This window comes from Martes martes (genome assembly GCF_963455335.1).
Source record: "Martes martes genome assembly, chromosome: 6".
In the NCBI taxonomy this organism is placed as follows: Eukaryota; Metazoa; Chordata; class Mammalia; order Carnivora; family Mustelidae; genus Martes; species Martes martes.
Window position 1 is genome coordinate 81035664 of NC_137893.1, and position 17511 is coordinate 81053174.

Here is a 17511-nt window from a genome sequence, read left to right on the forward strand (position 1 = left end):
TACTGTTTTGCTTATATGCAAGTATTTTTGTAAGTTAAATTCTCAAGTGAAATTTATAGGTGTTGTATGAGTTGGTCATTTTTATTGATATTATCAAGTTGCTATTGTGTTATCAAACTGTGAGATGTTTACCCTTCTCATATAAGGTAGGGTAGGGAGTTCTCGCCATGGTTTTTAAAAAAATTTAAAATTGTGTAAGATACATATAAAATCTACCATCTTAACCATTTTTCCCCATCTTAACCATTTTTAAATATATAGTTCAGAGGTGTCAGATACATTTACAATATTGTACAACCATCAGCACCATCCATTTCCATACCTCTTTATGTCTTATAAAACTAAAACTTTGTACCCATTAAACAATAACTCCCCACTAACCTCCCCAACCCCTGGCAATACTGTTCTACTTTCATTCTCCATGATTTTGATTACTCTAAAATCTCATGTTAAGTAAATCATACAGTATTTGTCTTTTTGTGACTGGCTTTTTTCACTTAACATAGTTTCCTCAAGGTTCTTCCGTGCCATAGTGTGTCAGAATTTTCTTCCTTTTTATGGCTGAATATATTCCATTATAGCCATGTTTTGTTTTATTCATTCCTCTCTTGACAGGCACTTTGTTCACATCCACATTTTTAAAAGATTTTTTTATTTATTTGAGAGAGACCATGAGCGTAAGCAGGGGGAAGGGCTGAGGGAAAGGGAAGAGCAGGCTCCCCTCTGACTGGGGAGCCCAGTGCAGGGACCGATCCCAGGACCCCAAGATCATGACCTTAACCAAGGCAGATGCCTGATTGACTGAGCCACCCAGGTGCCCCTGTTTGCTTCTACATATTAGCTGTAGTGAATAACACTATTGTGGACATTTTTAATATTTATTTGAATATGGGTATATAAATATCTCTTGCAGACCCTGCTTTCAGTTTTTTGGAGTGTATATCAAAAAGTGGAATTGCTGGATCATATAGTAATTCTATTTTTAATTTTTTGAGGAAGCACCTTACTATTTTCCACAGTGGCTGTACCATTTTGGATTTCCACCAATAGTGTACAAGGGTTCTAGTTTCTCCACATTGTCACCAATACTTGTTACTTTTTGATCTTTGGTAGTAGCCATCCCAGTGGATATGAGGTGGCATTTCATTGTAGTTTTGGTTTGCATTTTCTTAATGATTAATGATATGAGCATCATTTTATGGCTTATTGGCTATTTGTATAACTTCTTAAAGAAAATATCTTTTCAAGTTCTTTGCCCATTTTTGAATTGGTTGCTTGTTTTTTGTTGTTGAGTTTTAAAAATTCTCTCTATATTCTAGATAGTAACCCTTTATTAAATATATGATTTGCAAGTATTTTTTCCCATTCTATTGATTGTTTTCTCTGTTAGTAGTGTCTTTTCATGCACAAAATTTTTAATGTTTCAAGTCCAGTTTATTTACTTTTTCTTTTATTGCCTGTGTCTTTGGTGTCAAATCCAAGAGCTCGTTGACAAATTCAATGTCTTGAAGCTTTTGCCACATGTTTCCTTCGAGGAGTTTTATAGTTTTAGGTCTTATGTTTAGGTCTTTGATCTGTTTTCAGTGAATTTTTCTATTTGTTATTAGGTAAGGGTTCAGCTTCGTTCTCCTGCATGTGGATAATCCTGTTTTCCCAGCAGCATTTGTGGAAAAGACTTCCACATTGAATGGTCTTGGAACCTTGTTAAAAATCATTTGACCAGGTATGCCAGAATTTATTTCTGGACTCTGGGTTCCATTCCATTGATCTATATGTGTCTTTTGTTATTCAGTACCACACTGTTTTGAAATCCAGAAGTATGAGTTCGCCAGTTTTGTTCTCCTTTTTAAGATTGTTTAAGCTGTTTGTGGTCCATTGAGATTCTATATGAATTTTATGGTGTTTTCTCTTTCTTAAAAAAAAGTGTGATTTTGATAGGGATTGCAGTAGATAATTTTGACTAATATTAACATCTTAACAATATTAAGAACATGGGATGTTTTTACATTTATTTATGTCTTCATTTTCTTTCAGCAGTATTTTGTAATTTTTATTATACACGTCTTTTATTTCCTTGGTTAATTCCTAAGTATTTTATTCTTTTTGATATTTTTTGTAAATAGGATTGTTTTCATAATTTCTTTTCCAGAGTGTTCATTGTTAGTACATAGAAATGCAACAAATTTTTGTCTGTTGATTTTGTATCCTAATACTTCATTGAATTTATTCAATAGCTCTAACAGGCTTTTTGTGGAATTTTTGGGATTTTCTACATACAGGATTCTATCACCTGAACAGAGATGATTTCATGTCTTCCTTTCCAATTTAGATGTCTTGTATTTCTTTTCTTTGCCTAATTACTCTGGCTATAACTTCCAGTATTTTGCTGAATAGAAGTGGTGAAAATAGGTATCCTTGCCTAGTTCCTGATCTTAGAGGAAAAGTTTCAGTCTTTCACCATTGAGTATAATCTTTGCTGTGGGTTTTTTTCTGTATAGCATTATTATTGTGAGGTAGTTTCCTTCTGTTTCTAGTTTTTTGTGTTTTAATCACCAAAGGATGTTGAATTTTGTCATATACTTTTCAACATCACTTGAGATGATTGTGGGGTTTTTTCCCTTTATTCTATTAATGTGATCTGTTACATTGATCAGTTTTGATATGTTGAAAACCATGCTTGCATTCCAGGAATAAATCCTACTTGGTCATAGATTATAATCCTTTTAATATACTGCTGAATTCAGTTTGTTAATATCATGTTGAGGATTTTTGCATCAGAGATATTGGTGTGTAGTTTCCTTTTTAGTGTCTTTGTCTGGCTTTGGTATCAAAATAATTCTGTCTTCACAGAATGACTTAGGACATGTAGTTTCTCCTCTTTCAGTGTTTGGAAAAGTTTGAAAGGGATTGGTATTCTTTTTTTACATGTTTGGTAGAATTCACCAGTGAAGCCACCAGGTCCAGGGCTAGGGCTTTGTGTTTGCGGGGCAGGGGCGGGGGCAGTGGAGCGGTGGAGCAGTGGGAGGAGATCTTTGATTACTGATTCAGTCTCTTAATAGATAGATCTGCTCAGATTTTCTTTTTCTTCATGATTTAGTCTTGGTAGGTTTTATGTTTTTAGGAAATTGTCCATTGTATCTGGTTTATCCAATTTGTTGGTGTATAATTAATTGTTCGCAGTACTCATAATCCTTTTTATGTCTATAGAGTTGATAGTGTCATTATTTTCATTTCTGATTTTAGTAATTAGAGTCTTTTCCCTTAGTCCATCTAGGTTAAAGGTTTATCAATTTTGCTGAGATTTTTTTCAGAGAACCACATTTTAATTTCATTAATTTTCAGTATTGTTTTTATATTCTCTATTTCATTTATCACTGTTTGAATCTTTATTATTTCATTCCTTCTGATAGTTTTGGGTTTAGTTTATTCTCTTTCCAGACTTAGGCTATAAAGTTAGGTTGCTAATTCGAGATCTTTCTTCTTTTCTTCATATGGTTTTAATATCTTTTCCTCCTGAGTGATGCTGAATTTCTTTTTATATATTTAAGTCCCATTCATATTTCTTTTCTGTGAAATGTCATTTCTTATCCATACTTTGGTTTTTTCTGTTAGGTATTGGTTTTTTCCTTATTAATTTTGTAAGCCCTGTACATATAAAAGAATTAGCTTTTTGTCTATAGTTTGACTTGAAAATACATTTTCTGAATTTATCATAATATTTTCTTTCTATTTGTGTCATTCTATTTCTTTTTCCTATATCTGTTATTTTCTACTATGAAGTTTCTCTAATTCTAATGAGTATTTATTTTATAAATAAGTCCTGTCTTCACTAATGAACCCATCTGAGAGAATAGCTACTAAACATCCACTGTCTTAAGTTGTGAGGTCACCAAGGTGAAGAATGGTTCCTACCTTCATCGACCTCAAACTACAGAGGGAGAGGCCATATAGGTAAACATGATTATCCATTTCTTCAAAATTTATGTTCACTCTGGGTGAGGCAATGTCTAGGTGCAAGGAATAGAAATGTGAATGAGGTTGGTTTTGCCACTGAGAGTACAGTCTAATGGGAACACATGGTATATAAGGCCTTATAACAAAATTTATGCAACTGAAAAGGTGGCTTTCTCATACTCTTTTTAAGAATTTTTCTTAAAACTTGTTTGTGTGGTTTTCTATATAGACTTTCTGTTTGGCTTGTTTACTTCCAAAACATTAAAAACTATTGGCATTTTTATTGGGATCAAAAGTGAGGACTAATAACTTTATGGCAGTATATATTTCTATTTATGGAAATTGTTTTGTCTTTATTTCTGGAATTTTAAAAAGTCATTTTAAGTGGAATTTTTTTCCTCTGTTAAATTTTCAAACTTATTATTTTTTTAATTAAAGGAATTGGTCTGTTAAAGTCAGGAAATATTGAAGACCAACTAATCTTCAGACTTACTTAAGGCAGAAGCATTTAACAGAGATTCCAGCTTGTTTACCATACTTCAGTTACTAATACATCAGAATACCTCATTGCAATGTGATCTCATCTTTTAGTTCTATCCCATGATAGTAAGGCTCTATGGTACTGAGATTAATAGTGTAGTTATTTAACAGTGGTATTTCTGTACTATGTAAGTAGTGTAATTTAATTTGATAACAGTTTTATAGAATCATGCAGTTTCTCCTTGTAACTTTATTTTTCTGAATAAAGGGTTAGCTTGAATTATACAATTATTATATTATCAAAAATATGTGTATCTTAATATGCATTTGAAAGCTGAAGAAAATGGTTTTTGACATAGCATCTGGCCAGTAGAGGGCTCTCTAAGTCAGGCTACAAGGACATATTGAAATAGCTGGAGGGATGTGGGCAAGGGGGCTGCTGAAAACAGTAGAAGGATTTTAAATTATCTAGGGAGTTAAAATATTGTTGAGAAGTTAGAGAAATACAAGGAAAACTGCAAATACTAGATGGGTGTTACAAATATATGAGATGAACTTTTTTCAATAGATAACTGAAAAACAGCAAGGTTTTAAAAGAACAACAAATATGATAACAAAATACTTAACAAATGAAAGATTTTTGGTGTGTGAATAGTGCTTTTCTTTTTTTCATTGAATAAATCTGACCTGTAATATGTAAATTTAAGATGTATGCAGACTGGTACTTTTAACACATTTATATAATGTTTACTAATGTAGTAATATTTATTGCATTAAATAATTATAGTTTGTATTATTGTTTATATTCATTATACTGTGCATGAAATTTCTGTGGCATATTTACTACTCCCTACGAGTTTGTGCCCTTATAACCTATTGCCCTGACTTCCACCTCTGCACCTCTCATCCTTTGGTAACTACCATTTTACTCTCTGGTTTTTACAGGTTTAATTTTTTTAGATTCTACACATAAGTGATATCCTACAGTACTTCTCTTTCTCTGTCTGACTTATATTGCTTAATGTAATGTGCTTAAGGTCAATTCATGTCATCATAAATAGTAGAATATCTTCCTTTTCGTGGCCAGATAATATTCTACCGTATATATGTAACATCATATCTTTTTTATCCACTGATGGGCATATGGGTTTTTCCATATTCTAGCTATTATGAATAATGCTGTGATAGACATGGGAGGGTATGTATCTTGTCAAAATCCTGTTTGTGGGGTGCCTCGGTGGCTCAGTTCATTAAGTGTCTGCCTTCTGCTCAGGTCATGATCCTAGAGTCCCAAGAGCCAGTCCTGCATCAGGCTCCCTGTTCAATGGGTAGTCTGTTTCTCCCTCTGACCCTCCCCCATCTTTTTCTCTCTCTCTCTCTCTGTCTCATTTTCTCTCTCTCTAATAAATGAAATCTTCAAAAAAAGAAACCCTGTTTGCATTTCTTGTGGGAACGTACCCAGAAATGATATTGCTGGATTGTATGGTAGATCTATTTTATTGGTCCATAGTGCTCTCTCTCTAATAAATGAAATCTTCAAAAAAAGAAACGCTGTTTGCATTTCTTGTGGGAACGTACCCAGAAATGATATTGCTGGATTGTATGGTAGATCTATTTTATTGGTCCATAGTGGCTGGACCGATTTACATTCCCACCAATTCTGTGTAAAAGGTTCCTTTTTCACTGCATCTTTGCCAGCATCTGTAATTTCTTGTCTTCTTGATGATAGTCATTCTAACAGGTGTGACAGGGTAGCTCATTGTAGTTTTGATTTGCATTTTCCTGATGATTAATGATATGGAGCATCTTCCTATATGTCTGTTAGCCATTTTGACGTCCTCTTTGGAAAAATATCTGTTTAGTTCTTTTGCCCATTTTTTTAAAGTAGATTGTTTATTTTTAATTATTAAATCAAGTTCTTTATATATTTTGGATGTTAATCCTTTTCTGATATATGGTTTCCTAAAATATTTTCTTATTCTGTAGGTTGTTTTTCATTTTGTTAATTATTAGATCTTCTGTGCAGAAGCATTTGAGTTTGATGTACTTCTGTTTGTCGATTTTTGCTTTTGTTGTTTGTGCTTTTGATGTCATATCCAAAAAAACAAGTCATTGCTGAGACCAATATGATGAGTTTTTCCCCGTGTTTCATTCTAGGAGTTTTATGGTGTCAGATCTTTTAAGTCTTCCATCTATTTAAAGTTAATTTTTGTGAATGGTGTCAGATAGGGACTCGATTTCATGGTTCTGTATGTGTTTCTACAGTTTACCCAGCACATTTGTTAAAAATACTATTCTTTCCTCGTTGACTGTATATGCCAGGATTTAATTCTGGGCTCTCTACTCTGTTCCATTGGTTGATGTGTCCTTTTTGTGTCAGTACTGTACTGTTTTTATTATTATGGCTTTTTAGTATAGTTTGAAATCCAGAAGCATGATACCTCTGGCTTTAATTTTTTTTCCTTTGTTTCTCAGGATTGCTTTGGCTGTTGGGGTCTTTGTGATTCCATGCAAATTTTAGAGTTATTTCTTCAATTTCTGTGAAGAATAATAGCAAAGGAATTTTTACCTTGGATGTATGAATAATGTTATTATTTATGCACAGCATTTTATATACACATTTTGGGGCCCATAGCTTATTCATCCTAATTCCATAGCACATTAAACAAAAAAAAATTGTAATTTTCATATTCTGTATATTTGAGGTTAAATACAGTAAATTTTTAAAATAAAATAACATTTATAAACATATTCTTGAGAAATAACTATTTACCTATTAAAAACTTTGAATAGCCTTACGATCAAGATGACCTGAAAAACATCATTAAATCTCATAGGTAGAAAATGAGAACTAGAACTTCATCTTAAAATTCACACTTTCTAGATTGTTTTAGTAGTAGAATTGCTGTATTTACATAATGCCTTATACCAAAATTTCAACCTGTAGTTAACAGGCCTTCTTGGAAAACAAACAAACAAACAAACAGAATATAAGGGATCCTTTTTACCTTTTGTTAAAAACTGAAGGAACTGTGGGGCGCCTGGGTGGCTCGTGGGTTAAGCCTCTGCCCTCAGCTCGAGTCATGATTTCGGGGTCCTGGGATGGGGCCCCACGTTGGGGCTCTCTGCTCTGCAGGGAACCTGCTTCCCTTCTTCTCCCTCTCGATTAAGCGATTAAGTCAGTTAAGCGTCTGCCTTCAGCTCAGGTCATGATCCCAGGGTCCTGGGATTGAGTCCAATATCAGGCTGCCTGCTCTGAGGAGAGTCTACTTCTCCCTCTCCCTCTGCCTGCCTACACTCCCCCTACTTGTTCTCTCTCTTCCTCTCTCTCTGCCAAATAAATAAATAAAATCTTAAAAATGAAGAAGCGATGCCTTCCTTTAATACAGATGTGACCCTTGGAAAGACCAACCAAATAATATTTATTTTAATTAAGCTTCATTGATGCATCATTTCTTATTTTCTTTCCATTTTGTACTTTTTCTTTCCATTTATATAATTTTTTTCTATTTGTTTTTCCTTCAGCTATTTTTTTCTACTACCAAGTCGTTTGGTTTTAGTAAGCATTTTATAAATGAGTTCTACCTTTACAAATGAGCTTGTTCAACAAAACATAAACATCTAATGTGGCAAATGCTGGACCCACAAGAGTGAAGAATAGTTTCTATTTTCATGGATCTTGAAGTCTACAGAGAGAGACTGTCAAAAAACTGTGTAACCATTTCTTCAAAAATTATTTATGTTTACTGTGTATAAGGCCCTGTGTAGGTACTAGTAGTATAAATGTGAGTGAAGTTGTTTTCTTCAAGGAGTGTACAATCTAATGAGGAAGACAGATAAATAAGACACAGTCACAGTAAGTTTGACGTACTCAAATGGGATCTATATAAAGTGCCGTGGGAATCCCTACTAAGAACATAGAAACTAGTCTTCCAGAGGTTGGCTCAGACTTCCTGCAGGAAGGATATCTGAACTGAGAACCTGATGAAGTAAAAGAATTTAGCAGGTAAAGGACATGGAGTAAAAGTGCTTGAGGTATAATATACTGTGTGTGAAGAGGTCCAAAGGCAAGAGAAGAAATAATGCATTTGGAAAACTACAAATTATTGTGTGTGGATGAAGTGCAAAATGAGAGAAGAGTAGTGGTGAGAGTGTGGTTACAGACATGAGCAGACTGTAGAGTAAAGGGCCCATTTGTCCCACATTTAGGTACAGTTCCAGTTAGTTAATGCCTGTTGTACTAGCACAGTGATTAATAACACCCTCTTTTACTCTCCAAAGTATCCTAGTTTGGTTCCCAGTGGCATAACAGATTTATGGTAGGTATTCAGGCAGAAACTAGTCAGGAGGCTATTTCAGTAGTCTTAAACTTAAATGAACACACCTGAATTTTAAAACACCATTGGTCATGACAAGAGAAAGAATATTTATTAAACCTCTCTGTGACCAAGCATGGGCTTGATTTAAGGAATTTAATGAGTTAGAGAATGGGCAAAATTGCTTGGTTCATATTGTCAAAGACAAGGATAGAGATGAAAACATCAGGAATAAGTTTAGAGGAGGAAAATAATGAGTTAAGCTCATATATTGTAAATTTGGGACTGAGGTGAAGAATGAGGCTGATATTCATTGTAGGTCTAAGGGAGAGATTAGAGATTTAGGACTTGTCAGTCCACCTGGGTGGTTGTTGAAGGTTGGGCATGATTATGTATTCAAGGAGTGAAGAAAATGGGACCCAGAAGTAAAGACGGGGACTAGCCGTATTTTAGAAGGCAGTAAAAGAGCACAACCTGCGAAGGGGCATGGCAGGAGTGGGTGGTACGTGGTATTGTCACAAAAATGAAGGGAAGACACTCAGAGCCTGAAAAAGCAATTTAAAGGCTTCAAGCATTTCTGGCTTCAGATTTTCCTCTTTCTGTCTTCTTCATTTCATGTACAAGTTCTACAGCCTGTCCTGCTATGAAACACTTTTCTGTAGTGCAGATTTGCCCATACACAAATGGTAGATAGAATGTTGTCAGTATAGTTTTCAAGTTGCATTGGTTCTGATGCGGTTTTTGTTTTGTTTTTCCAGGCAAGGGAAATTAGACTAGTGGGAGTTAAATTAGAATCTTTGGCAGGCTGCAGAAAAGGCCTAGGCTCACCTACTGCATTGGCAGCAGAAGCCTCTTCAAGCTGCATTTTCAGAGAATTTTAAGAGTGCTGTACTGCCTTGAGAAATGTACAGAGTGCTGTACTGCCTTGGTTTCAGGACATGGCAGGTTGTGTTGCCTCCTCCATACCTGAATAGTAGTCCCTGTATTGCAAGTTCTAACTATATCATCTCAACACCCACCAGACCTGCTCTAATTAAAATGACATCAGCATTTTGACAATTTCTGTGCATGTGGTTGTTTAATATTAACTATGACTGCCTGTCCAAAATGTTGAGCTCTTCTCCCCAGTTAGGTTTTTTTTTTAATTTTTTATTTATTTTCAGCGTAACAGTATTCATTGTTTTTTTCACCACACCCAGTGCTCCATGCAATCTGTGCCCTCCCTAATACCCACCACCTGGTTCCCCCAACCGTCCACCCCCCGCCCCATCAAAACCCTCAGGTTGTTTTTCAGAGTCCATAGTCTCTCATGGTTCACCTCCCCTTCCAATTCCCCTTAACTCCCTTCTCCTCTCCATCTACCCTTGTCCTCTATATTATTTGTTATGCTCCACAAATAAGTGAAACCATATGATACTTGACTCCCTCTGCTTGACTTATTTCACTCAGCATAATCTCTTCCAGTCCCGTCCATGTTGCTACAAAAGTTCCCCTGTTAGTTTTGATTAGTAATCTGGCTTAAGTTGTATAGGCTTTGAATGGACTATTTTTGTTTTTACTTTTCCTTTAAGACCTACTACTTTTAGTGCTTGGTTTTTTAATGGTCTTCCAGAAATGCGTATATTTCATTGTCCTAGAAACACCTTATTATTGGTAAAATCAATAAATTTTATATTTTAGAGCAGTTATAGGTTCAAAACAGAGGTGAGCAGAATGTACAGAGTTCTCATGTATCCTGTGCCACCGCACACCTATAGCTTTCTTCACTGTTGACATCCTGTATCACAGGGTATCTTTGTCACTATTGAACCTATATTGACACATCATTATCACTCAAAGGCCATAGTTCACATTAAGGTTCACACTTGGTGTTTACAATTCTGTGAGTTTGGACAAATATATAATGACCTATATCCATCATGGTAGTATTGTACAGAATAGTTTCAGTGCCCTAAAAATCTGTGCTCTGCCTGTTCATTCCTTCTTCTCTCTTAGCCCCTGGCAACAACCAGTCTTTTTATTGTCTCCATAGTTTTGCCTTTTCCAGAATGTGATATAGTTGGAATCATACCGCATATAGCTTTTCATGATGGCTTCTTTCACTTCATAATGTACACTTAAATTTCTTAAGTCTTTTCTTAAAAGATATTCTTTATTTGAGAGAGAAAGTGAGAGACAGAGCAGAAACAGAGTGGGGGTAGGGAGCAGAGGGAGAAGGAGAAGTAGACTCTGCTGCTGAGGAGGAAGCCAGATGTGGGCCTTGATCCCAGGACCCTGGCATCATGATCTGAGCCAGAGGTCATGAGCTTAACAAACAGCCACCCAGGCACCCCTCCTCTATGTCTTTTCACATATTGATAGCTTATGTCTTTTTAGTACTGAATAATATTCCATTATCTGGATGTACCACAGTTTATCTGTTCACCCACTGAAGGAAATTTTAGTTATTTTCAGGTTTTGGCAAATATGAATAAAGCTGCTAAAAACTTCCATGTGAAGCTTTTTGTATAGCATGCTGTCTATTCATTTGGGTAAATACCAGTGAACACAATTGCTCGATCATGTGGTCAGAGTATTTTCAGTTTTCAACTCACTGCCAAACTGTCATTCCAAGTGGCTTTAATACTTTACATTCCCACCATTAGTGAATGAGAGTTTCTGTTGTTCCATACCCTCACCAATATCTGGTGGTGTCAGTGTTTTAGATTTTGGCTATTCTGATAGGTATGTGGAGGTAGGTTGCTCTGTGTTTTAATTTGTAATTCCCTAAAGACATTTGATTTTGAACATCTTTTCATATATTTGTTTGCCATCTGTATATTTTCTTCAGTGAGGTGTCTGTCCAGGTCTTTTCCCCATTTTTAATCATGTTATTTTTTAATTTTGAGTTTTAGGAGTTCTTTTTATAGTTCAGATACAAACCCTTTATCAGATGGATCTTCTGCAAATCGTTTCTGCCAGTTTGTGGCCTTTTGTCTCATTTTCTTGGTAGTCTTCTGCAGAGCAGAAATTTTTAATGAAATCCTGCTTATTATTTGTTTCTTTTTTGGATCAGACCTTTAGTAGTGTATCTAAAAGTCATTGCCATATTCATAGTCTTCTAGGTTTTTTCCTGTGTTCTAGGGGTTTAATAGTTTTGTATTTTATGTTTAGGTCTGTGGTCCATTTTTAGTTGTTTTTTTTTTGAAGAGTGTAAAACCTGTGTCTATAGATTCATTTTCTTGCACGTGGATGTCCCATTGTTCACCATGATTTGTTGAAAAGACTTCCTTTTGCTCCACTGTATAGTCTTTGTACCAATCTATTTCTGGGCTTTCTATTCTGTTCCATTGACCTGTTTGGTCTTTCCACAGTGTCACACATTCTAGATTACTGTAGGTTTATTTTACGTCTTAAAGTCAGATAGTGTCAGTCCTCTATCTTTGTTCTTCTCCTTCAGTATTATGTTGGCTATCCTGGATCCTTTGTTTTTCCATAGAAACTTTAGAATCATTTTGTTCCTATCCACAAATAACTTGCTGGGATTTTGCTTGAGATTGCATTGAATCTATAGTTTAAGCTAGGAAGAACCTAACATCTTGACAGCCCTGAGTCTATCTATGAACATGGAGTATCTCTTTATTTTGTTCTTCTTTGATGTCTTTGATCAGAGGTTTGTAATTTGACTTATAGATATCTTGTATATATTTTGTTATATTTTTACTTATTTCATTTTTTGGAGTGCTAATGTAAATGGCAGTGTGTTTTTATTTTTATTATTTATTTATTTATTTATTTATTTAAAGATTTTATTTATTTGAGAGAGAGAGAGTGTGTGAGAGAGAGCACAAGCTGGAAGGGGAAGGTGTAGGAGAGGGGGAGGGAGGAGCAGACTCCCTGACAGCAGGGAGTGTGATGAGGGGCGGGATCCCAGGATCCTGGGATCATGACCTGAGCTGAAGGCAGACACTTAACCAACTGAGCCACCCAGGTACCTGGCAGTGTGTTTATAATTTCAAACTCCACTTGTTCATTGCTGGTATATAGGAGAACAACGACTTTCATATATTAACCTTGTCTCTTGCAACCTTGCTATAACGGCTTATTAGTTTCAGGAGGGTTTGTTTTTGTTCTTGTTGTTGTTTGTCTGCTTTCAGTGATTTCCTATATAGGTGATCATGTCATCTATGAACAAAAACTGTCTTCTTTCTTTTTTCCCAACTGCCATACATTTTATTTCCTTCTCTTGTCTTACTGCATTGTCTAGGACTTCCAGTACAGTGTAGAAAATCAGTGGTGGGAGGAACATCCTTGCCTTGTTACTGATATTACCAGGAACACTTCCAGTTTTTTACCATTAATTCTGCTGTTAGCTGTAGGTTTTTTGTAGATGTTCTTTGTCAAGTTTAGTAAGTTTGCCTCTATTCTAAGTTTGCTCAAGGTTCTTATGAATAACTGTTGAATTTTGTCACATTTATTTTTTACATTTACTGATGTGATCATACGATTTTTCCTCTGTAGCCTGTTGATGTGATGGATTATATTAATTGATTTTTGAATGTCAAACAAGCCTTAATTGCTGGGATAAATTTCAATTGGTCATAGTAAATAGTTCTTTTTATACATTCTTAGGCTTAATTTGCTTTTTTTTTTTTTTTTTTTTTTTGAGGATCTGCTTATGTAGAATATTTAGCCTGTGGTTTCCTTTCCATTTATCTAGTTACTTATTTATTTTAAAAAACTTTTCTTTTGGTAATCTCTACACCCAACATGGGGCTTGACCTCACAACCCTGAAGGAGTCACATACTCTTCCAAACAGAGCCAGCCAAGTACCCCTGTAATTTTCTTTTCCTATAATGTCTTTGTCTCATTTGGAATTAGGGTAATCGTAGCCTTACAGAGTGAGTTAGGAAGTATTCCCTCTGCTTCTGTGTCTGGAAAAGATTGTAGAAAGTCAGTATAATATCCTCCTTAAATGTTTGATAGAATTCACCAGTGAACCCATCGAAGCCTGGTGCTTTCCATTTTGGAAGGCTATTAATTATTGATTCAATTTCTTTAATAAATATAGGCCTATTCAGATTATCTATTTCTTCTTACATGAGTTTTGACAGATTGTGTTTTTCAAGAAATTAGTCCATTTCATCTAGGTCATCAAATATGTGGACATGAAGTTGTCCATAATATTCCTTTATCATATTTTTAATGTCCACAGGATGTGTAGTGATATTCCCCTTTAACTTCTGGTATTAGTAAGTTTGTGTCTTCTCTCTTTTATCTTAGTTAGCCTGTCTAAAAGGTTTTTGATTTTATAGGTCTTTTCCAGAGTGAACTTTCAGTTTTTTGATTTTCTGTGTCGATTCTCTGTTTTCAATTTCATTGATTTCTGCTTTTATTCTTTTCTTCTACCTACTTTGCATTTAATTTGTTTTTCTTTGTCTAGTTTCCTAAGCTGGAATCTTAGATAATTGATTTTAAATCCTTCTTTTTCAATATATGCTCTTGATGGCATAAATTTCCCTCTAAATACTGCTTTGACTGCATCTTACAAATTTTAGATAATCTGCATTTTCATTTCCATTTACTACAAAATATTTTTAAATTTCTTTTGAGATTTCTTCTTTGACCCATGTTTAGAAATGGGTTGTTTAATTTCTAAGCATTTCAGGATTTTATAGCTACCTTTCTGTTGATTTCTGGTTTAATTCCATTATGGTTGGAGAGAGCATACATTGTACAATATCTCTTTTAAATTTGTTAAGGCATGTTTTATCACCCAAAACGTGGTCTGTTTTGGTGAATGTTCTATGTGAGCTTGAGAAGAATGTGTAATCTGAAGTAGTCTATACATGTCAGTACATCCAGTCAATTGAGGATGCTGTTTAGTTCAGTTTTGTGCTTATTAATTTTCTGCTTGATGGATCTTTTCAGTTCTGATATAGAGTTGTTAAACTCTCTAGCTGTTAAAGTGGATTCATCTGTTTTTCCTTGTAGTTCTCTCAGTTTTTACCTCACATATTTTGCTGCTCTTTTTTTAGGCACATGCACATTAAGGATTGTTAAGTCCTCTTGGAGTTTTGACCCTGATAACTTTCCTTGCTCTAAAGTCTGCTTTTACTGAAATTAATGTAGCTACTCCACTTACTTTTTCTTCAAAATTTAAATTTAAATACTAGTTAAACAAAATAGTGTAATATTGGTTTCAAGAGTAGAATGTAGTGATTCATCACTTATGTATAACACCCAGTGTTCATCATAACAACTGCCCTCCTTAATACACATCACCCGTTTAGCTCATCTGCCACCCACCTCCCTCCATCAACCCAGAGTTTCTTTTCTGTTGTTAAGTGTCTCTTATGGTTTGCCTCCTCCTCTCTCCCTCCCTCCCTCTCTCTCTCTCTCTCTCTCTCTTTTCCTTCCCACATGTTCTTCTGTTTTGTTTCCTAAGTTCCAAATATGAGTGAAATTATATCTGGGTCTGAGGTTTGGTATCTGACAGTATGGGGACATTCTCAGTCATTATTGTTTCAAATACTGCTTTCATTTTTCTTCTTCTTGTGGTGTTATACCCTTTGTAGTTATCTCACAGTTCTTGGATATTCTGTTTTATTTTTAACAGTCTTTTTTTTCTTTGTTCTTCAGTTTTGGAAGAACTGTGTTCAGAGACATTCTTTTTTTCTTTTTTCTTTTTAATTGTTTATTTGAGAGAGTGAGAACGTGTTTGGGTTGGCAGGGGTCAGGGGGACAGAAGGAGAGCATCCTCAAGCAGATTCTGCTAAGTGCAGAGTCCAGTGTGGGGCTCAATCTCATGACCCATGAGATTATGACCTGAGCCAAAACCAAGAGTTGGATGCTTAGCCAACTGAGCCACTCAAGTGCCCGTCAGAAACATTCCTTTTTCTGTTAACAGTATTTCTGATGTCTAAATTTTTTTTCTTCTTTCTAAGAATATCCACCTCTGTGCTTACATTATCCATCTATTCTTGCCTGTTGTTTATCTTAGCATTAATGCCCTATATTAATCATAGTTTTTAAAAAAATCTCTGGTCTGATAATTCCAGCATTCTTATCATATCTGACTCTGGTTCTCATGCCTGTTCAATCTCTGCAGACTGTGATTTTGCCTTTTAGTATATTTTGTAGTTTTTTGTTGAAAGTTAGACCTGATGTACTAGGTCAAATGAAATGTGATAAATATGCCTTTAGTAATAAAATGGTAAGGTATAGAGGGAGAAGTCCTCTGTAGTCCTGTGATCAAGTCTTATTCTTTTAGTGAGCCTGTGCTCCTGGACTGTGAACTTCCCACCCTATCATGGGGCAGGATGGTTCAAGGCAACTGGAATTTAGTGTTTTCTTCTAGGTAGGTTAGCTCCCTTCTAGGTAACCTTCTGAGTAGGTTAGTCTCTAGTTAAATACTTTATCCTGAAGACAGGTCTTGTTAAGAAGAACATAGTATTCTGGTATATTTCAGAATGATTCCTTTTCTCCTTTTCCTGCTGGAAACATGAAGAGATATTCACTGATATTCACTGTGAGGACATGATAGAGCTCATGGAGATAAAACTCAGACAAGTCAGGTGTCCCCTGTGACTGGGTCTCCCTGGAGTTTTTGACTTTCAGACTTGTCTACTCTGAGCCTCCAGTAGTTCCATCAATTTCAGTTCTTTTTTTCCTACTTCAGCATTGGTTGCAGGGAAGATTGTGTTCTGGTAAGTGTGACTTTCTCTATTCACTTGTTTCTCCAATTCTGGGCATAGCAGTTTACTCTGTGACCTTATTTCTGTCAGATCTAAGAAGAGTTACTGATTTTTCAGTTTGTTCATCTTTTTTACTTGTAATTAAAACAGATGAAGGGGAAATTTCTGAGCTCATTACATGCCAAATTAGAAAACTATAAGTCCATATTATTTTTTTTTTTTAGTTTCTTCGCCTAGCCTACCCATCTTTCTGACTTCTAGGCCCACCTCTCTGTCTACTGTTCATCTCTATTTGTATGTTCAACTGGCATCTTAATATCAATGGGTTCTAATTGTAATTAAGTACATCTACTTAGACCTGTTCTATATGACCTCCTTACTTCAGCTCAGAATATGATCTTCCCTGTTACTTGACTCAAAATTGCAAACCGTGGTTATCTAACATTTCCTGTCTATTCACTTTAAAAAAAAAAGTTTTTGCTAAATCCTCTCAATTCTACATCTAGGCTTTTTTCATTCCATTTTCTGTGCTCTTGTTCAGCTCCTCTTTTTGTTCAACTAGGTTAGAATAATTTTTTTAAAGATTTTATTTTAGAGAGAGAGAGCACACATGTGTGCCACTGTGGGGGAGGGGTAGAGGGAGAGAATCTTCAAGCAGATTCTTCACTGAGCGTGGAGCCTGACATGGGGCTTGATCTTAAAACCCATGAGATCATGAGCTGAGCTAAGAGCAAAAGCCAGGTGCTTAACTGATATGAGCCACCCAGGAGACCCTAGAATAATTTCATAAAGTGAATTCATATCCATTCTCAATATCTTCTAATTCCTGCTGTCCACTGCATCCAGTTATTGTAGCACTTGCTTGTCCTCTTTACTCTTCTCTTTCCCTTCAATCAAATGTTACTGAGAATCTACACGTAATGCTAAATGCCAGGGAATACAGAAATTTACAAAACAGAGTTTACAGTCTTCTTAAATCATGCTACTTTATTGTTATAAAACCATCACAAGGTTTCCCATTTCCTATGAATTAGGATTTAATTCTGAACCTTGTGATTCTATAGTATGGCCCCACTTGGATTTT

General features: G+C 35.3%; 1 protein-coding gene across 1 annotated transcript in view; it reads left to right on the top strand.

Annotated features, from left to right (window-relative positions):
* CEP85L (centrosomal protein 85L) overlaps positions 1–17511 on the top strand; it is a 165450-nt gene that overhangs the window by 105906 nt on the left and 42033 nt on the right. The gene's annotated exons all lie outside the window — the stretch shown is intronic.